General features: G+C 35.2%; 1 protein-coding gene across 5 annotated transcripts in view; it reads left to right on the plus strand.

The window, feature by feature from the left end:
• Positions 1 to 23,889, plus strand: part of GPC6 (glypican 6) — a 1,170,736-nt gene that overhangs the window by 749,081 nt on the left and 397,766 nt on the right. The gene's annotated exons all lie outside the window — the stretch shown is intronic.

Below are 23,889 nucleotides of genomic sequence, written 5' to 3' on the forward strand. Positions count from 1 at the left end.
AACTTTTAGATTTGAACAAGGTATTGATTAGTTTTCTTTGTTTTGCTGAGCCATAAAAGGATGCTTTGTATTTTTATTTCTGTCTTTGAAGTGTTCCTAGATAGTGGGCAAAAATGGTAATAAATTGTTAACAACTTATGACTTCCTAAAAGGAGCCCAGAAAGAATCCAGCAAAGCAGTATTCTCTGTATTGGAAATAGGGCAGGGCTTAGTATTGAATGTGTAAGGGATGGCATTGGCACTCCAGCCAGATCCCCTTTATAAGCAGGTGCTTTCAATTCCCAGCCACACCTTTCTCTGAAAGATAACCTTGGGCCACAGGAGCTATCTGGCATAAGAAGTTACGCCTCTTTTCCTTCCCCTCTCTCCAGGAGGTAGGGACATTCTGCTGCCAAGAATGGACTGATCAGGAGTTTCAGATCTCCTGTGTCTCTTGTGTGTTTGGATATGGGGGTACAAATATCTGGCCCCTTTGCCCAGAGGCGGGATTTACTGTGTGGTGCTCTGGAGCTCCTCCTTATAGGATAAGGCTGAAACCATATCTGTGCTGGCCCCATCCCTTTCCTTTTTCTTCTTCCTCTCACTTACTTGCAGATTTCTCCTAAGAGCACAGCCTCAATAAATCACTTGCACAAGAATCCCCATCTCAGGGCTCTATTTTTAGAGAATGTGACCGACAACAGTGTATGCCAACTGAAGACCTTAAAAAACTATTTTTCTTTTACCTCAAATATTTTGTCCTCTGGCTTGATTCAAATTCAGAATATTTAATTATCTTATTCTTCAAAAGGAGAAAACTAAGCGATATCTGAATTTTTAGATGCTTTTGAAAAGACTCTTATCTCCTAAGTTTGGACTCCTTATTATCTTTGATCACTGATTTCAGAGCAAAACTTCTGCTCTATTACAGAACATGTAGCTATTTCTGAGCATGTGTTAATTGCTATTTCTTATATGATGAGCCCATTGTAAAAGTTTTTTTTGCAAGAACTTAAGAAATTTCAAGTACATAAGTAATGTCTTATGCAAATACAAAGTACTTCATATTTTTAAATCTATGGAAAGTTTTAATTATGTTATTTGGTGAAAGAGTTAATCAAGTGTTTGCCCGTTGGGGGCATGCAAGGGAGCCTGCTTTATTAATTTATGATAAATAAAAATTTGTATGAAATAACAAACTTGAGAAAATATAATTTTCAATTTTATATTCAAATCATATCAGTGGCTCGGAAAATGGAATTTATTAGGAAAAATGCTATAGCTGTTTGCATAATTTTCTGGTGCTGAAACATGAAGAAAATCTGGCTGCTCATTACTATATCCTGGTTTAACATTGCTTTCAAATGCTCATTCACCAGCCTAAGCTTTCTTCTTTCCTCTATCTCTGTGGAGTTCTCATAAAATATGCACTTAAGCTAATGTAAAAATAACACTTTCTCCCATTATGCTCCAAATCATTTCACAGTCTCATGTGTTTGTTAATAAATTCAGTTGTCAGTCATCTCCTTTGGTAGCTATTTCCATTAGAGATTTAGCTACCATTTACTGGTGGTGGAGTCCCTAAAATTCCAGTCACTATCTTCAATAGTGTTTTATTTCTATTTTATTCATCCATGTGACCCAATTTCTTATTTCATCAAGAAATATCTAATAAATGATGTCTTTTTTCTTCTATTTCTTCCTGAAATCATAATAGCACTGCGGAATCTCTTCTTAGTTTGCAGAATTCCCAGAATAAAATTCTGTGGAATGCTCACTTTGGGTAAATACCACCGAACAAGAAATTTTCTATGGTGTTGAATAAGAGCAGAATCATTTGTGATCATTTTTAACTTTCATTCTGTGCTGATGGGGCCTATGGTCTTCTAATATCGAAACAGAACAAGACTTTCCCACAGAGAAAATATGAAATATCCACTTTGTGGATGATAAAACAAATATTTATTGTTAGCCAACGTGATTCAAAAAATGCAGTCTCTACATTCAAATGGATCATCAGAAAAGAGAAGACAAAAAGACATAAGCAATCCTAATACAATGTGATTAGTCCCAGATGTCTGGACAGGATTCTCTGGAAGCAGAGAGGTAAGGAAAACTTGCCTATTTGCTGTTTGGAAGAGACTGAGGGAAAGGTCACGGAAGATTACTAGTTGAAGTGGTTTGTATACTTTAATTGAAAAGGGCAGTTTTAAAGATACCAACCCTAAATTATTTAATTCCCACATCTATCCTTACACTACTTAGGTATTTCTCTGTCAAGAATCAAACTTGTTCGAATTTTTTCTCTCTCTCCTAACTACTTCTCTTCCATATCTACCAACTTACTAAGGATTAGGTAAAATCTACTACTGACAGGAAACCCAAAAACAACAATGACTTAAATAAGATGGAACAGATTTTCCCAGCTGGTGGGTCATAAAATGAACTGTTCATCAAAATCTGTAACACTAGCTTTTCCGTCAGCATCGCCTCCCCTGCCAAATGGTGTTGAGTTGGGTTTGTAAAAAGACAGTCGACTCTTTCTGTTTCTAAGGTCAGACTGCAGCTCTACTTCCCATGGCTATACTCAAAAGATTATAAGATCGGCCATTCAGAATGTTTATACCTATATTTGGGAAATCTAATTCCTACTAAAGTCTAAAGAGATCTATGTCAGTTCTAGGTGCTCTCTTTTGATGGGCTGGATTTGGCAAATGTACATTCTAGTCTGGGTTGAGGCTGGGGTTTTTGTCATTGAAAAGGAAATAAAATCTGGGGCCTTTTGCAAACTTTGACCAGAATTTATGAGGAAATAAATATATATTTATAAGCAATGATTATGCATTAGCTGATGTTCAGAAAATTAAGAGAAGAGCAGAAAGGACTTTCACACAAAAGAAAAACTTGTGCAAGAACTGAACCTTGATAATGTACACGTTAATCATAGTAAATGCAAATTCCCAGTGCAAAGAGGAAAAATCAACTTTGGACAATATTTATTCCAGTAAATATGGATGTTTTTTCCTGATCACCAAACTGGATCGTATATGTAATGTAGTTGATGCTGAGGGTTGATGACTGAGTGATCAGCTTTCTGGTATGTTGGAGAAATCATGCATTTAGAACATAACACTGAATTTATTAAATTTGTAGTGTTTTTTAAAATTATTTTTTAGAGATGGTGTGTTACTGTGTTGGTCAAGCTGGAGTGCAGTGGTGCTATCACAGCTTACTGCAGCCTCCAACTCCTGGGCTCAAGTGATCCTCCCACATCATCCTCTTGAGTAGCTGAGACTGCAGGCATAACCCCACTCCTACTGTAAGTTTGTAGTTTAATTATTAGCAAAGGCATTCATAGGCTCTTAAAATTACAAAACGATATACAGTTGTTAAACAAGAAAAAGGAGAGATAGATAGACAGAGAACTATTCAAACCTCCTAACTTCCAATGTTGAACACCTCTGGATGTTTGTGGATACTGTAAGTTTTTCACCTTTTTGTTAAATAAAAAGCAAACATTACTAACAAGGAAGATATTTCCAAAGAGTTCTGGACTGATTAGAAATCCAGAGAGTAACTGATTCTTGCCTCATATGAACTAGAACAAGTTTGAGGAACTAACACTAAATACAATTTTTCCTGAAATCACATGCCTGTTTTTTCATAAGAGAACAATTAAAGAAAAAAATTTAAAAGAAAAAAAAAATGGTAATTTGCGTCAATCTTTTGGAATTTTGAGAGTTGAATGTATGTATGTATGTATGTATGTATGTATTTATTTATTTATTTATTTATTTTTGCTAAAGACTTGTCAGAAGACACTGTCCATTTTTTCAAACACTGGAGCCTCCTGCAGCTCAAAATCATGCTGGCCTCCTCTGGCTCCCAGGATTCTGTGTGATCTTAGCTGTCCTGTTTTGATTCAGTAGCTCCCAGAACAATCCCAAATGCACATCATCACAGGGCTGTGAAAGCTCCATAATTAATGAGGAGGTGGGTGCCGTTTTTCTTTCTCTACATGTTTTGACATTATTCTGGGCATTGTTTGATGCATGAAGTAGGCTTTACATAAATAGTGAAAAAGCTGTTTTAGTTTATTGTCACTCAGTTTTTATCCTTGCAATAAAACAGTAATGCAGAATGAATGGCTCAAAACTGAAATGAAATGAAGATGGCAAAGCAAAATAGTATCACAAAGGCTAGAAAATTCATTCACTTGGCATAATGTAATTATTAAATAAATTTTACAGAAGCTTCTTTTTGCAGTGAAGAAATAGTCAAATTCAACTGTATCATAGGACTTTCCTTAGATGACACATAAAGATATATATGCCAAAAGTATGATCTATGTAAGTGAAGACTCTGAGCAGAGAAATTAAACATGTAGCTTTTATTTTTGTTAAAGGATCCTCAAAGAGAATTTCACCGAAGCTAGGTTAATGTAATAACATAAGGGAAAAAGTATTTCTAAACATGTGCAAACTAAAAGGCATACTTAGGAATCATCTGTACAAACTAAAGCAAAGAATCTAAGGTTTTCATCTTTGTATCATTATCTGAACATATAAATATTTTTAATGGGAGGAAGCTATCTTAGATAACTGGCTCTGAGTTCATTTGAATAATTATATATAGTTTTAAAAAGGGTTTCTTCATTTGAATAACTGAACTAATAATAAGTGAATCAAAACAAAATGTATTTTTCTTATGTAAACCAAGCCCTGCAGTGAGCAGTACGGAGCTGATATGGTAGCTCTGTAATCAGTGTAACCCAGGCTGTCTTACTGCTCTGCCATCCTGTAATGTGACTACCTATGGGCCTAAGGTGTTTGAGTGAGCTTGTCCATCACATCCTTCCAGCCAGAAGTAAAAAAAGACACCAAAAGGAGGTTGTCCAGCCTGGGCCACAAAGCAACACCACGTTGCTCTACAAAAATAAAAATTAAAATTAAAAAAATAGCGAGGTGTGGTGACACATACCTATAGTCTCAGCTACTCAGGAGGATCAGATGGGAGGATCCAAGGAACCCAGGAATTCCAGGGCGCAATGAGCCATAATTGCTCCACTGCACTCCATCCTGAGTGGCAAAGCAAGATTTGGTCTCAAAAATAAAAATAAAAATAAAAAAAGAAAGTTGCCCTTACCTTTAAATGCACTTCTCAGAAATTGTATACTTATTTCTGCTTATATAGAATCTGGAACACAGACAGCCATGACAGGCTACGGGAAATGTGTCTCTATTCTGAGAAGCCCAGGGCCAAACTAAAAATCAGGGCTTCTATTACCAAGAAAGAATGGGGTTAGAAAGTGAGGACTACCCACTCTCTCTGTCTCAGTTACTGTTGTTTCTTTTTCCCCACTTGTGATATTTTCCCCTTTTATGCAAGTGACTGAATGTTTTTTAGTTTTATAAATAATAATAATACTTCTGTTACCAAATAGACACAGATCCTCATACGGTAAAAACATGAATTGATCCATTACTCAACCCAGTTTCACTTTAGAAAACAAAAATTTAAATGTTTTGTGACATAGTTTGAAGGATAATATTCTTTCTGTCTTTTATTTACTTATACTAGAGTTTTGTCAGAATTTAAGGCACATAACAACCTCTCTGACTTTCATAGTTACTCACTGTATTTACTTATTCATTCTTTTATTTATCATTTAATGACATCTACTAAATTTGAGACACTCTCTTATACATTAAGCTCTGTGATCTTACAGATAGTTCCTCAAATACATTTCAAGGCCAATGAAGGATATTAACAAAAATTAAAGCTTGTGTGATAATTTCATTGGAAAGTTTAATCTAAACAAAGATGAAGCAGGGTCAGTGCAACCCTTAGGGTTGTTATGCAGAAGATAAGAAATAAAGAAAAAGAGGAAATAAAATAAAGATATTTGGGTAACTTTGGAATAACAGGAATTCAGATGTATTTCAGAATAGGGCCAAGAGAAGAAAAGTAAAGACTGTATATTATAAATATCCATTATCTACTTGTTTAAACAACTATTACACTTTGAATATTTTGCCTCTTATTATAATATTGAAACCAACGAATTGTGGAAAAATACAAAGAAGAGTATAAAGAGTAAAATGATTACTATTCACCATTCTATTACCCAGGAGAAAACCACTAACTACTGTTAATATTTTGTTATGTGTTATTTTAGTATTTTACATACATTTACAGTTGTGCGTATTTTAGGAGTTAATATTTTACATGCTGTTTTGCAAGTCAACTATTCTTTTTGCAAATTACTTTTTGTCAAGTAACATAAGAAAATTCTCAAAATACAGTACTGATATTTTTGTCTTACAAAGCATTACTTAATGATTGCATAATATTTTACATGTGTCCATTTCATAATTTATCCAGTTCCGTATTGGAGAAACTGGGTATCATTGTGTCTAGAATGCATGATGACATTTTTACTTTAAGTGATTTTAAATCAAACTTAACCCTCAGTTTTTTTCATTTGTGAAATCGGCTAATACCCTCTCTCATGAGAATATGATAAGGATCAAAAGCAGTGCCTAATGCATAGTAAAGACTCAATATCTACTACCAAATTTCTTTGGACATAAGAATGTTTCTATTTTTGTGTTATCCTAAACAACTCATTGGACCAGAATATTGTTGGATAAGATGAAAACTTTCATTATGTTCAATTATACATCTATGCATTCATTCCTTTATTCAAGGAATATTTATTAAGCATGTATTGTTTGCCAGATAATTTTAAATTTTACAGTAAGCCTCTTGTGCACTTAATAAGAACCAGTTATTAAAGTTTTGACTAAAATTTTTAACTGCAATTATAATGATGTCAACTAGTCAAATAAATGTTATTTAACACATCCAGTAAAGATTCTATGAAAGGATCAGATTCTAGAAAATGTGAAATAATTTTAAACTTGACTGTGACTATGAAAATATTCTTTCTACAGATATTTCCTAATATTCAAATTCTTGTTTTGATCATTTAGATGACTTAAGTGTCACTTTCCTATGTGTATCAGGGCAAAATGCAGTAGAGTGAAAGTGTCAGTTTCAAAGCTATTTCTACACAATCACCGTGCTTTGGAGCTTAGACACTGTGCCCCCTTCTTTTACTGTTCCTAATCATCTGTTTGAAAGCTCTGTCAAGAGAAAGGAATCAATATAGTACATTTATTCTTTGCTTTATTATTATTGTTTTTTGCATAAAGAGATAGGTTCCTTAGAAAATCTGCAAATGTCTGATCAGATCTCCAGAGTAGAATGTTTAATAATGAATAAAATTACCTCAGGTTGGAGGTTTCATCTACAAAGGGTCAAACACCTCCTTGCCTCTTGTTCTGCTACCTTGCCTAACCTCTCCCACACTGCAGAGGGATCTTTCTGAATCTCACATCCCTCCATGACTCTCTTTGGAGGATCCCATCTACTCCTTCTTCACTAACTCTCTAGCTGATTCCAAAACGTGACTTGGCCTCAGAATTACCACGGGTGGTTTTTAAAGACACAGATCCCCAAACTCCTGCCAGAAACATTGAATCACAGTGATCATGTGTGGGGCTTGGGAATTGTTATTTCTAAAAAGTTTTCTAGGTGATTTTGATGTGGTACAAAGACTTAACATTTGTAAAGTCTTGGGCTATTGTCAGGGTCTGTGACCCTGACAGGTCTTCAGGCTATTGTCATGGCCTGAAAACTGCCTCCTTCTTCATCTGTTGCTATCCCCAGACCCTTTGTACCAGCTACATTTCACCCTTAGTAATGAAAAATGGCACTTCTCCAGTGTACCTTTTGGATAGGACTTCTACTATATAGAGAAGCACTATGTAAGTTAATATACTTAATGTATTACATTAAATGATTCTTAAAATCTATTTTGGCTAGGATAACAAAGTAGCCTAAACAGCTAGGAGGCTGGGAACAAGATCAAGGTGCCAGCACATTGTGTCTAGTGAAGGCTTTCTTCCATTTTAATAGATGGATTCTTTTTTCTGTGTCCTCGTATGGTGGAAGGGGGAGCAAGCTATTTCTGGGGTCTCTTTTACAAGGGCACTAATCCCACTCATGAGATTTCCACCCCCATGACCTAATTGTCTCCCAAAGGCTCTACCTCCTAATATTAAGACCATCAAATTGAAGATTAGGTTTTAACATGGGGATTATAGGGGACACAAACATTCAGCCTATGGCAATAACATGTATACAATGTGTTAGAATCATGTCTGATACATAGGGAAACATAAAGAATGTTAATGCTAAAATATGTTAAAGGTAAAAATAAATTGATAGAGATGGACAGAAAGATAGATAGATAGATAATAGATCAATAATACATGTATTATTTTAGATAATCCTCATAGCAACCCTGTGAAGTACATACCATTATTTTCCCCATTTTATAGAGTAGGAAACTAAAGTCCTGTTCATACAATCGGAAAAAAAGTGTAATCTAATGCCGGATATTTGTAATTCCTTAAATGTCTAATGCCTTCTGTTACCTGGGCGATAAAGGTGAGAAATTCATGTGATGCCTTCTCTCTCCTAACTCCCTGACAAGTGTCTTTCTATGTAGTCCCTATTCACACCTCATAGGTTGTACATGCCTGTTTTATCTGTCAGAATGACCCATAGTCATTTCTTGAGTGCAGGGACCATGTGTTATTGATAAATGCATTGCCGGAACCTATATTGAGTCTGATACAGGGTCTGTGTTGAGTAATTGTTACATAATAAAAGGAGCAACTACTCTGAAAGCCACCACTGCTCACCTGCTGGTAATTCAAACCCCAGGCATAGAACCTCAAGAAGAACTCATGACCAGAGCAAGGAAATTCTCCAGCACTAGCCTCAGCCATTCACAATGACTTTCTAGAACACAGTTTTTAAAAGGATTCTAAGATAAAATCTGGGCTCAGTGCCAAAAAACTGTATCACCCACCTAACCTATGGTGTGCAGATGGGGGGAGATGAAGATATACGTGCTATGCAACTGCCATCCTTCTATGGTTAGTCTTTGAAACGCAGCAAAAATGTCAGACTGGCATTTCAGTTACTTCAGACAGAGCAACCTATGGTGATCATTAAATTGAATATTGGTCTTTCTTTAGGCTGTATTTATGAGGAGGCTTGGTTAAAGTAGAATCCAAGACTCTGATTTAGTCAAAGTTCCTTTGATATTTGATGCCAGTCCTAAATGAAGTGGAATTTGAAGAATGCAAATACAAAGAGTCAGTTTTCCACAGAACTCTATATATATATATATATAGAGAGAGAGAGAGAGAGAGAGAGTTTTCCACAGAAATATATATATACTATCTATCTATATATATTCTTTGTATACAATATGTAAACAAATGATGTGGAAAAGTACAGGTATAAATAAATGTAAGGCACACCTTTCAAAGGCACACACACATGACATGAGTTTTTATATCATGGAAATGTACATTTTTGGTTTAAAATATACCAGGAAAAATGTGCAATGACACTGTTATTGACAAAATATGATAATATGTTTTATGCTCAAATGAATTCAAGCACTCATTTCATTAAAGAAGAATAAATTTGGATTATGTTATTCAGATCAAAACATAATTCTACCCTCATGACATTGAAAGGACAGTAATGTCCGCCTTATTTTTTTAATTTACTTTGTTCTCTGCCCTTTATGTGCAGTGGAATTTGATATTTACACAGGAGCAAAGAAAGAAAAGTGCTATTTTTTGATGAAACACTGTGACTTTCAGGGCCTGCATGTGTGTGAATTAGGCCAAGCTTTTAGGGACACATCTAGGATAATGTCTCATGAGGATAAAATGTACAGTTGGGAGAAAAACATAGGATGTGAAATTTTGTGTAATGTCACAGAGGTACTATTTGCATATCTTTCATAAGTGGAGATGTGGCCTATGGTAACATCTTGTCAGTAAAGAAACCATAAATGGGCTTGGCACAGTGGCTCACACCTGTAGCCCCTGCGCTATGGGAGGTTGAAGTAGGAGGATTGCTTGAGGCCGAGAGATCCAGACAAGCCTGGGCAACATAGCAAGACCCATCTCTACAGCAATTTTTTTTTTTTTTAAATTAGCCAAGTATGGTTGTGCATGCCTATTCCTAGCTACTTGGGAAGCTAAGGGGGGAGGATTCCCTGAGCCCAGGAATTTGAGGCTATAGTAAGCTATGATCATGTCACTGCACTCCAGCCTCGGTGATAGATCAAGACCCTGTCAAAAGAGAGGGAGAAAAAAAAAGAAAGAAAGGGAGAGGGGGGGAGGGGGAGAGAGAGAGAGAGAGAGAGAGAGGAGAGAGAGAGAGAGAGGAAAAATAAATAGGGAGGGAGGAGGAAGGAAGGGAGGGAGGAGGAAGGAAGGAAGGAAAGAAGTTAGCTCTCAGTGCATGAGCATTTTTTATATTTTACTGATACTTTAAAAAGCTTATTACTTCATTGATTTTTTTTCTTCTTTACTAAAATCAGAATGGACACAATAGAAAGATGAACACATTTAGTTGTGCATTCTCATCTGACTGGCTAAGCATCCTTAAGAACTCAGTATAGAACAGTGAAAAAATTCCAGATCACTATCACATTTCAGAATAAAAGGGAATTATATGATGAAATTATTAGAAAATATTTTAATTTTATTCACCCAGTTTAAGAAATATTTAAGAAATATTACTTAGGAAGAAAAAATAGACATTATTCTCCTGCTCTCTTCTAGAACAAATAACTCTAGAATACAAAGTTTATTATGTATGAGGTCACTGTACTTTATTTCTAATATCCTTAACTATTAATAAAGCATCATAACCATTGTTGTATCTACCACACTATTTTATCCTTTGTTTGAGAGTAGATGTTCAACAGATAAATTATTTTACAACTTTATGAAGCTTCTTCCAATTTTCTATCAACAACTTTTTCCTTCCTTTTGAATTCCAAGCATGTCTTCTTAATTTCTATTCACACTTGATTTATAGGAAGATCCATAAAGTATTTTTTGCAGTTCTGTAGTGGTAGTCAGGTTTTAGGGGCCGCTTCCAAGGATATGAGGTAATTGTCAAGGTACACAACTTTAGCCATTAGAGCACTTTTCAACACACAGGAAGTAGTAAAGAAGGAAGAGAAGGGTGATTACTGAGATGTGTTCTCAAGTTCTGTCAAGTGAAATTGCTTGGATAAATCACCGTTACCCATCACTTACGGGATAATGGATGTCTTAGTATGTGTAATGATACAACATCACTCTTTATAAATATTAAACTTAGAATTGACATGTTTTTTAATTTCATAAATCTGAAGATTTTAAAAACATTCTCTCTGTACGTAAGTCCTAGAGCTAGCTTTGTGTATTTCCATAAAACTATATATACATACATGTGGCATATACATAAACATATAATAATATATCATATTTATATAGTTTATATAGACACATCTTTATGGTATATTTACACATATACCCCACTTATACATGCATAGTTTACATAATTTATATATGTATAGTTTATATGCATGTACATGTGTTTTTATGAATAGATTCATATGTAAATGTATTTTTAGTTTACAGGGATATGTGTGTGTGTGTGTGTGTGTGTGTTTTTATGTGTTTTTTTATAGATCCTGCATTAGATCAACATACTTAATTTTATGTTTTATTTTTGTATTTAAGATAATGTTCATTATTAAAATTAGAATCTACTATATAAACAAGGTGAGAAAGAATATACCTTTTCAGTAAAATAGAAGGGTAGAGCTGGTTCTTTCACATAGAGGTATAGCTTGTTTGATTGGGTCAATGTAATTAATTACTTTTTTGTAGAGGCAGGACTTTTTATATAACTTTACATAATATTCCACTTTTGCTTCTATATCCATCAAAGCGATTAGAGAAGTTTGTTGATTTCATATCCTAACAGAGTATTTTCCTTGCTTTTATTTTAGACCAATGGTTGCGCTCAAGGTAAATTCAAGGTATCGGGAAGGTGTGACTGTGACAATATTTAGTGATGACAGGGGCAAATTAATGCAAGATCAGATGCCTGGATATTGATTCTTATCATGAGATCTTGGTGAAATGAAGTCATTATTTAATTAGACTTTTAGTTATACTAATAAATGATTCCCAGAATAGACTGTCCTTAGCTCTGATGTTAGCAGTTCCATCATCAGTTATAAATTTAAAAGGACAGTGTATAGAAAATTTAGAGAAATGTTAGAATAGACACACAGGAAAATTATAAGTGTTAAGCTTCATTTTCTGTGCAAGGAACACAAGTAGTTTGTTTCTAAACTCATCATTTCTCAGATCTCCTTGGTTAATATTAGCAGGCCTCGTTGAGAATTCTAGAAAATTATCATGAAGATGATCACATCTGATTTATTTTTGGTGGAAACTACTTAGTAAAGTTAACTCTGGTTTTGGAGCAATTTCAGTAAGCCCTTAGAGCTAGGAAATGGTAGTTGATTAGATTTTTTCCCTACTCATAGCTTTCAAATGCTAAGTCTGAAAACTAATAATGAAATTTCTCACGTGCATTACGGCATAGAAAACAAGTCCTATGTATCTGTACAGCTACTTTTGCTATGTAAATAGATGTATTTGCATTCGATTCTTTTGTCATATCTATTTTTTAAAGTAATTAAAAGAAATTCTAACTCATGAACATTCTTATTTTTTCTTTTTCTTTTTTTTTTTTTTCTGAGATGGAGTCTTGCTCTGTTGCCCAGGCTGAGAGTGCAGTGGCACAATCTCGGCTCACTGTAACCTCCGCCTCCTGGGTTCAAGTGATTCTCCTGCCTCAGGCTCCCGAGTAGTTGGGATTACAGGCATGCACCTCCCGGGTAATTTTTATGTATTTTTACTACAAACGGAGTTTCACCATGTGGGCCAAGCTGGTCTCAAACTCCTGACCTCAAGTGATCCACCCGCCTCAGCCTCCCAAAGTGCTGGGATTACAGGCGTGAATCAGTGCACCCAGACTTATTTTTTCAAAATAAACTATTTTCTCGTTTACTCATGAAGTATAAAAATAAATATCTCGTCTATTGAAATTTCTGGTTCAAATTTCATTTGCTTCTAAATCACTATTCCTATGCACTCTGTGAATTAGTGCTATGAAAATTTAGTTGGACACATATTTCTAAAATAATTCCTACTGTCCTTAAATCCAATTCACCTATTACATGATTACTATAGTTTTATGAGGGAAAATTTCTTTTGGCTAAGTTGCCAACATTTTAAAAATAACACATTGTACAAAAAAGTACAAGAAAACTCCATATTGTATGTGGGGAATGTTAATTTTTTTCCAAATATTAAGTAAATTCAAAGTAGATAAGTCACTTTATTTTGTTTCTCAGGTATCAAATGATGTGTTCTTTCTTTATTTTAATTAAAAGGCCACAGCAGCTTAGTACAGTGAAAACAAAATACTTATATTTACAAGTTACCGAAAAGCTGAAGAAGGCTTTTATTTTAGGAATACTCACAGGAGAGAGGATTTTTCAAGTTAATATAAATAAATTATAATTTTTTCACAGACTAATGCAAGAATCGCACTTGTGTTTTCCTGTTTACAAATTTAAAATTTCCATTTAAGTAAGGATGTGAATCCAATCTATGCGACTCTTTATTCTTGGTAAGGTTTATTGCTATGTCATGGCCTCTTGCCCTGGGAATATAATTACATCTATAGGAATATTTTACCATTACAAAATTACATTATTGCCTCATAGTTTTAATCTCAATTAATTAGTTTAATATTTCCGAATAGATTTCGTTCTTCAGAAATTACAACATTGTGGATTGATTTTTTGTCCATATAGAGCACATTTTTGGTTTTGCCCCGATCATTCAATTCCCATTTCTTTTCCCAAAACCAGGTTAGAAATTATTGCTCATTGCTTATTCTAAAAGAGAGACTTTGATTCTGTTTTCCTTCTTTCTTTAAGGCAGAGGAGATGGAAATTAGGATATGTTCCATTAACAGCCCCACAAGCCAGGAAAGCACGCGTGAAAGCGTTGCAGCTGTGACTGAAGACAGTAGTTCTGTAAGACTGACTCCAGTGTTGTCTATTGCTGGTCTTTGAGTTTAAAGAAGAGAGTTTTTCTCATTTGTTTGGCTGTTTTTTGTTTCCCTAAACTTTCCTACAGGTTCATAGTTTTGGTGCAATATCCAGAACCATTTTTAAATGGGCACTCTTACTCATTTATTTCTTCATCTAATAAACTTTTATCAAACATATACTGTAAGTCAGTTTCTCCACTGTATGCTGAGAATTCATAGTCTGTGCCCACGCAAAACTAACGTTTTAGTGGTTCTGTAGGATAGGTCTACTTTTGCAAAAGGTAAATAACCTGTGGGCTTTCAGAAGAAATGTCTTCTATACACCTGTTTTTGCCTGATTTCAGTTTGTTAGAACATGAGGTTGATATAATTTTTACTTACCATTTTTTAAAGTGTTGCCATGATACACAAAATCATGGCCCCTGCATACCTTTCCTGTTTTGTCACTCACCTGGCATCTTTCACATAGCACCCTGTACTTCAACTTTTTTTTTTTTTTTTTTTTTTTTTTTTGAGACTGAGTCTCACTCTGTCACCCAGGCTGAAGTACAGTGCCACAACCTCGGCTCAGTACAACTTCTGCCTCCCGAGTTCAAGCAATTCTCCTGGCACAGCCTCCCGAGTAGCTGGGATTGCAGGTGTGCACCACCACGCCCAGCTAATTTTTGTATTTTTAGTAGAGACAGCATTTTTCCAAGTTGTCCAGGCTGGTCTCGATCTCCTGACTCAAGTGATCCATCCACCTTGGCCTCCCAAATAAATAGATGTATTTGCATTCGATTCTTTTGTCATATCTATTTTTTAAAGTAATTAAAAGAAATTCTAACTTATAAACATTGTTATTTTTTCTTTTTTTTTTTTTTGCTGGGATAACAGGCATGAGTCACTGCACCCGACAGCAACTATTCTTAATCACTTGCATTTTCCATCAAGTTCCGTTGCCTCAGATCATCTGACCTTTCCCATGCATGAAGTATGACTAACCTGACATATGTTAATATCAAGTTGTTAAATTGTTCTAGGTACCAGTGAAATTAAACTTCAGTAATGGTATCAGAAACTTATCACATAATCATACAAATATATTTTCAATTATAGTTACATAATGATGGTATAAGAATTCAAAATATTTTTCTCTGAAAAATATTTTATAAAGATTTTAATCAATACATTGAAATAATCACTTGTTATTTTTCTGCATTTATTTACTGGAACCATTTTTATTTGAAATCTGACACCTTTCCACAATCCCTTTGAAGATATAGTACACAAATGAATAGTTTACCATTAAAACTGTAATTTCCTTTAAAAATTCTTGGAATAGTAGAATGGTGATTGTGTAATTAAAATTTCAAGGTGCACAAAGAGCCTACTACAGAAAACACACTAAGACTGAATTATGAATGCAGGCCCCTTTGGGAAAAGCTTCTGATCATTTCAGCTACTCATTGTGTGGTTTGAGTATTTACTCTGCAGAAAAGATCATTCCTTTATGTCACACACTGTCCTTGAGATTATCAAACTTGGTTTCAATACAAGTTTTTGAACGATGTAATGGCCTTCCTTTGTAGGCAAGTACAGTGACATTCTAACATTGAGGCTTCGAATCCTTAGGTGCATGGACCCAGAAGAATATTTTTCGTAGTGGTTAGTGCTTTCTTGTCTACACTCACCTCTACTTTTTCAAAACATTTAATAGTTGAAAAAAGCAAACTGCTCTGCTTATTAACTAAAACCACTCCAGGTCACAGTAGGAAGCCAATGTTATAGACAAAATAATGTTTCAGAATTCTGTAAAGTCCATGGCAACTGGTCTGAGAGGACAACTTAAAATGATAAAAGAGACCATGAGCTCATTTGGAAGCATGCTTTTACTCTTGAAATTGCATTTCTTTTTCTGTGGTATTTATTTAGGTGGAAGTTTGTAGGCTTGTCACTTTTCACAAAAATAGTTATACATGTAGAATTGGGATTATAGGACTTCTAAATTAGAAGAAAATAACCTGGTTTCTGATCTTGGACTTGGCCACTAACTTTTGAGTGAAATCATCTATCTGTTGGCAAACCACAATTACCTCATGAGGAAAATAATGGAATTGTCTTAGAGATGCGGTGTTTAAGCTGTGATCAACAGACACCTACTTCTTAGCAGAGGATCAAGGTCAAGTAGCTTCACAAGAGAGCTCCAAATTCCTACACCCATGTTATCCTGAACTCCTCCATTTTTCCCCTCTTTTTAAAAAGTTCTCTTTTTAAGTAACATCTTTTAGCAGTAGGTTTTGATGAAGGAATAAGTGAATGAATGAATGTTTTTATTGTCTCTTAAATGCCATAGAAAACATCATTTTGAGCTACATCTGTGCCTTTCATGTACAAAAGAGGCTAGAGTATATTTGCTACTCTCCTATTTTATGTATTAAATTCAACCAAGTTCTTCTCTTTCGTAGTATTACTACAAGAAATTGGACTTTCTTCCAAGCATCTTACCCCATTGGCTATGCAGCTACTTTACCCAATTAGTCCCAACATAAAATAATGACTTGGTTGGGGGAAACTGAGGGCTGCTCTACTCTTCGTGTCCAGAGCCCTAAGGCTATGGTAGAATACCTCCTCTCCAAACCAAAAGAAGAAAGGTCTTTACCTCTTTTCTTATCCATTATCACATTAGCGTAAAAAGACATAACGTGTGTGTGTGTGTGTGTATGTGTGTGTATGTACATGTGTATAAAACCTAGCAATCTACCAAGATTGCAATAATTTTGATGAAAGAAGGTGGGGCAATATCGTGGCTTTTTAGGTGATAATCAAAATGAGTTGTTATACATATTTCCATGTTTCCTTTATACAGGGTAAATGTTCCATAAATGTTGTTGATAAATGAGAGATTCTAAATGAGGAGACTGCAAGGGTCCTGCTGCGTTAGCAGCAAGTGAAGTGAAACATAAGAGAAAATAAAGAGAATCAGAGTTGAGACATGGTTACAATGATGAATCCTTTCCTTCCTTATCTCCCAAATTTTCATCTCAAGCTGTGTGTTAGACTTTAACATACTTCCTGGCCATGTTGATTTCAGGTGTGACCACATGACTTGCTCTAGCCAATGACTGTGAGTAATGTGGTCACAAATTTTGAAGAGTATTCCAAAGCACTGATTTATAGGGTTTTCTGATTTCTGTAGTGTAAATCATCTTGAAATGATGTGATGTCACTGAACTTGGAATTTGAAAGAGATATGCAGTAGCATGCTATTGCATATTATTTCCATCATACAGATACAACACATGTAAATAACCTTAAAACCATGGATGACGATAAAATATAGTAAACTAAGAGTTGGTGAGTTTTAAGTATTCATTTTTAATGAAATTTCCTTGATTGTAAGTTTATATAATTTAATTGTTATTAATGGCCATCTTTAACCACTTGCTCATCAAATTTATAAAAATTCAACATTGGTTCTTGCAAACCAATATGCAGAAACTCCAGCACACCACTAATTAAGCAGAAGGGAGCCCAGTTCCTTCCAGCAAAAGCTTTAAGGTAAAGCTTATGGTTCTCCTTGCCTTCTCTACTTCCCTCTATCATAGCTGAATTGTTCCAGAAAGAAGCTGTTACTGTCAGATGTGGTCTCAGAGTAAGGATAGAATGGAACAGATTGAGAGCTAGAAATAAAACTTTTTGTTGTAAGTCAATGAAATTTTGAGGTCGATAGTTACCATTGTATAACTCTGGCTAGACTGAGTAAAAACTCTAACTTATAAGATTTTTTAAAAATGTTTAATCAATTTTAATTGAAAAAAGTATACATTATATACAGCATGATGTTTTGAAATGTGTGTGTGTGTGTGTGTGTGTGTGTATATAATGGAATGACTAAATCAAGCTAATTGACATATGCATTATCTCAAATACCTATCTTTTTTTGTGGTAAGAACACTTAAAATCTACTGTTAGTGATTTTCAAGAATATTAACTATAGTCACTATGTCGTATAATAGATCTCGTGAACTTATTCCTCCTATCTCACAGAAATTTTGTATCTCTCAACCAACACTTCAACTCCCAACACTGCTGATAACCATCATTCTACTTTCTGCTTCTATGAGTTTGAATTTTTTTTATTATAGTTTAAGTTCTGGGATACATGTGCAGAACATGCAGTTTTGTTACATAGGTATAGACATGCCATGGTGGTTTGCTGCACCCATCAACCCATCACCTACATTAGGTATTTCTCCCAATGCTATCCCTCCCCTAGCCCCCCACCCCTTGACAGGCCCCGGTGTGTGATGGTCCCCTCCCTGTGTCTATGTGTTCTCCTTGTTAAACTCCCATTTATGAGTGAGAATATGCAGTGTTTGGTTTTCTGTTCTTGTGATAGTTTGCTGAGAATGGTGGTTTCCAGCTGCATCCATATCCCTGCAAAGGACATGAACTCATCTTTTTTTATGGCTGCATGGTATTCCATGGCATATATGTGCCACATTTCTTTATTCAGTCTATCATTGATGGGCATTTGGATTGGTTCCAAGTCTTTGCTAGTGTGAATAGTGACACAATAAACATACGTGTGTGCATGTCTTTATAGTAGAATGATGTCATACATAAGTGAGATCACAGGTAGTTGTGTTTTGTGCCTGGGTTATTTCACTTACCAGTGTTCTCCAGATTCATCTATGTTGTTGCAAATGGCAAGATTTTCTACTTTTTAAAGGCTGAAGAGTATTCCATTGTGTCTATCTACCACATTTTTTTGTTCATCAGTTGATGGACACTTAGGTTGACTTCATATCTTGGCTATTGCAAATAATATGGGAGTACAGACATCTCTTATTAGATATTTTTAATCACCATAATTCCTCTCATAGAGGGATTCTGTTAGAGATTTTACTACAAGGTTGAGTAAGTCATATATCCTGGGGTCTAAGAAAATAAATAACAAAACCAAACATTTATACTTATTGGCATATATTGAAAGCAAGGCAATAAAGTTTCATTTTCTCACAAAATACCTATCAATTTGATTTTTTCCTCATTTGGCAATTTGTCCTAAATTCTAATTTATACTTGATTCACAAAGAATTTGGTAACCTGCAAATACTGGTGGTGCTTAGAGTACTTGCTCTGCAATGATTTTGCTTGGATACTTTATACTTCCCTGTGTCTGTGCTATTCCTCGTTTGTTTCTCTTCTTCTGGAATATCCTGTCAGACATCCCTATCTTTATGGCTCCTACTCACTCTTCCCTGAAACCCCAACTAAACATGTAGATAGTATGTTCCATGAACTGAGAGATCTCAGTCACTGTACTCACTACTCTATTTGTAGCACCTGCCAAATACTTTGTATTCAATTATGTTCATTAAATAACTTACCGAAAATAAACCACCTTTGAAATCCATTTATACTCTGACATGTGTGTTGTTATATTTCTTATTCTATATTACATTCAGAGGACTCTTTCGTAGTATTACTAGAAGAAATTGGACTTTCTTCTAAGAAAGTTTATGCTAGTTATGTGTGCTAGCATAAACTAAGATGCCTTGAGACCAGCATCACTGCCATCTTTCTGTACAAAACCATGGCAATGCTTAGAACTCATAGCAGGAATTTTTGAAATATATATTTTTATTTGAACATCTTCTATAGCTTCTCTATATAGCAATGAAGTGTCTCTTCATGAATTTAAATTTTATCCAAAGTTGGACAGTTGGAACTAGGGGCTTAGAAATGGCAGAAAGACTAAAAATAGGTGCTGATGATGGAGTATTGCCTTAAAATATCTACAAAATAGGCCTGGTAGAAACTTAAAAAGGCACATAAATTCAGTTATTATTAAAAAGGTAATCACCTTGCATTTACATAGCACTTTGCAGCAAAATGAATTTCAAAGAGTATTTTTTCATGTGTCTGTTGGCTGTATGAATGTCTTCTTTTGAGAAGTGTCTGTTCATATCCTTTGCCTACTTTTTGATGGGGTTGTTTGTTTTTTTCCTGTAAATTTGATTGAGTTCTTTATAGGTTCTGGATATTAGCCCTTTGTCAGATGAGTAGATTGCAAAAATTTTCTCCCATTCTGTAGGTTGCCTGTTCACTCTGATGGTAGTTTCTTTTGCTGTGCAGAAGCTCTTTAGTTTAATTAGATCCCTTTTGTCAATTTTGGCTTTTGTTGCCGTTGCTTTTGGTGTTTTAGACATGAAGTCCTTGCCCATGCCTACGTCCTGAATGGTATTACCTAGGTTTTCCTTTAGGGTTTTTATGGTTTTAGGTTTAACATTTAAGTCTCTAATCCATCTTGAATTAATTTTCATATAAGGTGTAAGGAAAGGATCCAGTTTCAGCTTTCTACTTATGGCTATCCAATTTTCCCAGCACCATTTATTAAATAGGGAATCCTTTCCCCATTTCTTGTTTTTGTCAGGTTTGTCAAAGATCAGATGGCTGTAGATGTGTGGTATTATTTCTGAGGATTCTGTTCTGTTCCATTGGTCTATATCTCTGTTTTGGTACCAGTACCATGCTGTTTTGGTTACTGTAGCCTTGTAGTGTAGTTTGAAGTCAGGTAGCATGATGCCTCCAGCTTTGTTCTATTGGCTTAGGATTGTCTTGGCAATGCAGGCTCTTTTTTGGTTCCATATGAACTTTAAAGCAGTTTTTTCCAATTCTGTGAAGAAAGTCTTTGGTAGCTTAATGGGGATGGCATTGAATCTATAAATTACCTTGGGCAGTATGGCCATTTTCATGATATTGATTCTTCCTATCCATGAGCATGGTATGTTCTTCCATTTGTTTGTGTCCTCTTTGATTTCACTGAGCAGTGGTTTGTAGTTCTCCTTGAAGAGGTCCTTTACATCCCTTGTAAGTTGGATTCCTAGATATTTTATTCTCTTTGAAGCAATTGTGAATGGGAGTTCATTCATGATTTGGCTCTCTGTTTGTCTGTTACTGGTGTATAAGAATGCTTGTGATTTTTGCACATTGATTTTGTATCCTGAGACTTTGCTGAAGTTGCTTATCAGCTTAAGGAGATTTTGGGCTGAGACAATGGGGTTTTCTAAATATACAATCATGTCATCTGCAAACAGGGACAATTTGACTTCTTCTTTTCCTAACTGAATACCCTTGATTTCTTTCTCTTGCCTGATTGCCCTGGCCAGAACTTCCAACACTATGTGGAATAGGAGTGGTGAGAGAGGGCATCCCTGTCTTGTGCCAGTTTTCAAAGGGAATGCTTCCAGTTTTTGCCCATTCAGTATGATATTGGCTGTGGGTTTGTCATAAATAGCTCTTATTATTTTGAGATACGTTCCATCAATACCAAATTTATTGAGAGTTTTTAGCATGAAGGGCTGTTGAGTTTTGTCAAAGGCCTTTTCTACATCTATTGAGATAATCATATGGTTTTTGTCTTTGGTTCTGTTTATATGCAGGATTACATTTATTGATTTGCATATGTTGAACCAGCCTTTCATCCCAGGGATGAAGCCCACTTGGTCATGGCGGATAAGCTTTTTGATGTGCTGCTGGATTCGGTTTGCCAGTATTTTATTGAGGATTTTTGCATTGACATTCATCAGGGATATTGGTCTAAAATTCTCTTTTTCTGTTGTATCTCTGTCAGGCTTTGGTATCAGCATGACGTTGGCCTCATAAAATGAGTTAGGGAGGATTCCCTCTTTTTCTATTGATTGGAATAGTTTCAGAAGGAATGGTACCAACTCCTCCTTGTACTTCTGGTAGAATTCAGCTGTGAATCCGTCTGGTCCTGTACTTTTTTTGGTTAGTAGGCTATTAATTATTGCCTCAATTTCAGAGCATGCTATTGGTCTATTCAGGGATTCAACTTCTTCCTGGTTTAGTCTTGGGAGAGTATAAGTGTCCAGGAAATTATCCATTTCTTCTAGGTTTTCTAGTTTTTTTGCGTAGAGGTGTTTATAATTCTTGTGCATTTTATGGCACAATGAAAAGTACCCCAAGAAAATCAAAACAGGACCAAAATAGATTGGTGAATTCACAAGTTACATGTTACATACATGAATGAAAATACAGTTCATTTCATTGAAATCTATAATGTATTGAGTCAAAGTAAAAGAACCATCAAAAAGAATCTGCACCAGATGGAGTTAAACAGTCACAGAAGATTTTGTTCAAGACTATTGCAATGGGAGACAGAGACTGTTGCAGTACAGGGGAAAAAAATAAACTCAACTCCACTGAAAAAAAGGCTGGAGATGTTTTAGCATTGGAGTGAACTATTGGAAAAGTGCTGGAGAAGATTAAGACGGAGGTTGGTCAATGTGATTAAGCCACATGTGTTTGCTAATTGGTGCTTGTTAAAGTTACACTCCTACCCTCACATAGAGACTGGAAGATAGGGTCCCTATCTTATTGATTATTTTTCAAACAGTTGGCTCCCAGTTCCTTGAGAATAATATTCCTGAGTTGTAAAGGTGAAAAGAGGCTTGCAGAAGATTTACATCTCAAAGAGGCAGAGAAAGAATTTACAGCTCTTCTAAGGTAAATGCACTATGAAAAGAGAAGTCAGAGCCTGTAGTTAGAAAGAAACCTGTCTAAAATTTAGTCAAGCAGAAGGAACCATGGGGGTGCTGCCATGTTGGTCAATACCCCCATGAAACTTGGTCAGCTTAATTTTCCGGAATTGTGTTAACACAGTTAAATGGATCAAAACCTATCAGCCAAAGAATATTTAATTAGTTTTTCTGTGCCTACTGATCATGCAGCTGGGAGAAAGAACATAACAGATAAATGTATTGGCATAAGTTATTAGATTATCTCAATATTGACCTAGATTTATCTTAATTTATTCTAGAAATTAATCCACTTTTTCTTTGCCAGAACATTTCCTTATGACACATGAATTATCAATATATTAGAGAGATACACTTAAAGTAGGGATATAAAAGCAAAGGGAATTACAGCATTAAATGTTTAATTAAAATTAAATGTCAGGAATCCTGAATTATGTTGACAGTTCCATGTTTCAATGTATATTCAGAAGGTGAAAAAAAAACTCACTGTCTTGAAATATGTAAAATGTTAAAATTTTAGCAAAAGATTTTTGCCTATAATTAGTGGCAGCCCTGAAGGGGGCACAAAGATCTCAAAAAAAGTTAGTAGAGTTTGACCCTAAGTTATCTCAGTTGAGTTGAAAATATCCTACTGAAGCCTGAAAAAGGGAAAGGGCCAATTACAAAGTACTTTAATTTCTCCGAAATGGCTTTTGCAAAGCACTAATGAAAAATCCTTTTCTATGGACATTTGATAGGATCCTGCTATTGTTCAGATTCAGACAGTTAAAATAAATCAAGAGTCACACAGTCATCTTGAAAGAGGCAAAAATTGACCAAGGAAAAGTGAATAATTCGCATCTAACTGTGAATGAAAATAGTCTGAAGGCACAGCTAACTAAGCCACGTGCTCCTTTTCCAGTGTCATGGTCAATAACAAGTCTCAGGTAGGAGCGTGGCGTGTGCTTTCTCCAATGTTGGCAACTCCAGTCAATAAAGTATAATTGGAACCTGCCAAGAAGGTAGTGTGTCAAAGGTGTAGTTAAGCAGAAACTTAGATGCTGAACTGTTTGTGTAAAAATTGAGCACATAGTCTAATTATAAGTTTAAAAACTTTAAAAAGTTTGAACATTGTAAATCAGCCCTGTGAATGATGCACGCTGCTGGAACATGACAGCTGCATCAATAGAGCTCAGTCAGAATAGAGGAAAAAGTGTCAAAATCACAAGAGGTGCACTGCTCTTAGCAAATAATTAAAGGGAGGATTGAGAGAGATGGGCTGTGTGTCTTTGAGTGGGATAAGCAAAAA

The sequence above is a fragment of the Macaca thibetana genome, chromosome 17 (assembly GCF_024542745.1).
Source record: "Macaca thibetana thibetana isolate TM-01 chromosome 17, ASM2454274v1, whole genome shotgun sequence".
NCBI lineage: Eukaryota > Metazoa > Chordata > Mammalia > Primates > Cercopithecidae > Macaca > Macaca thibetana.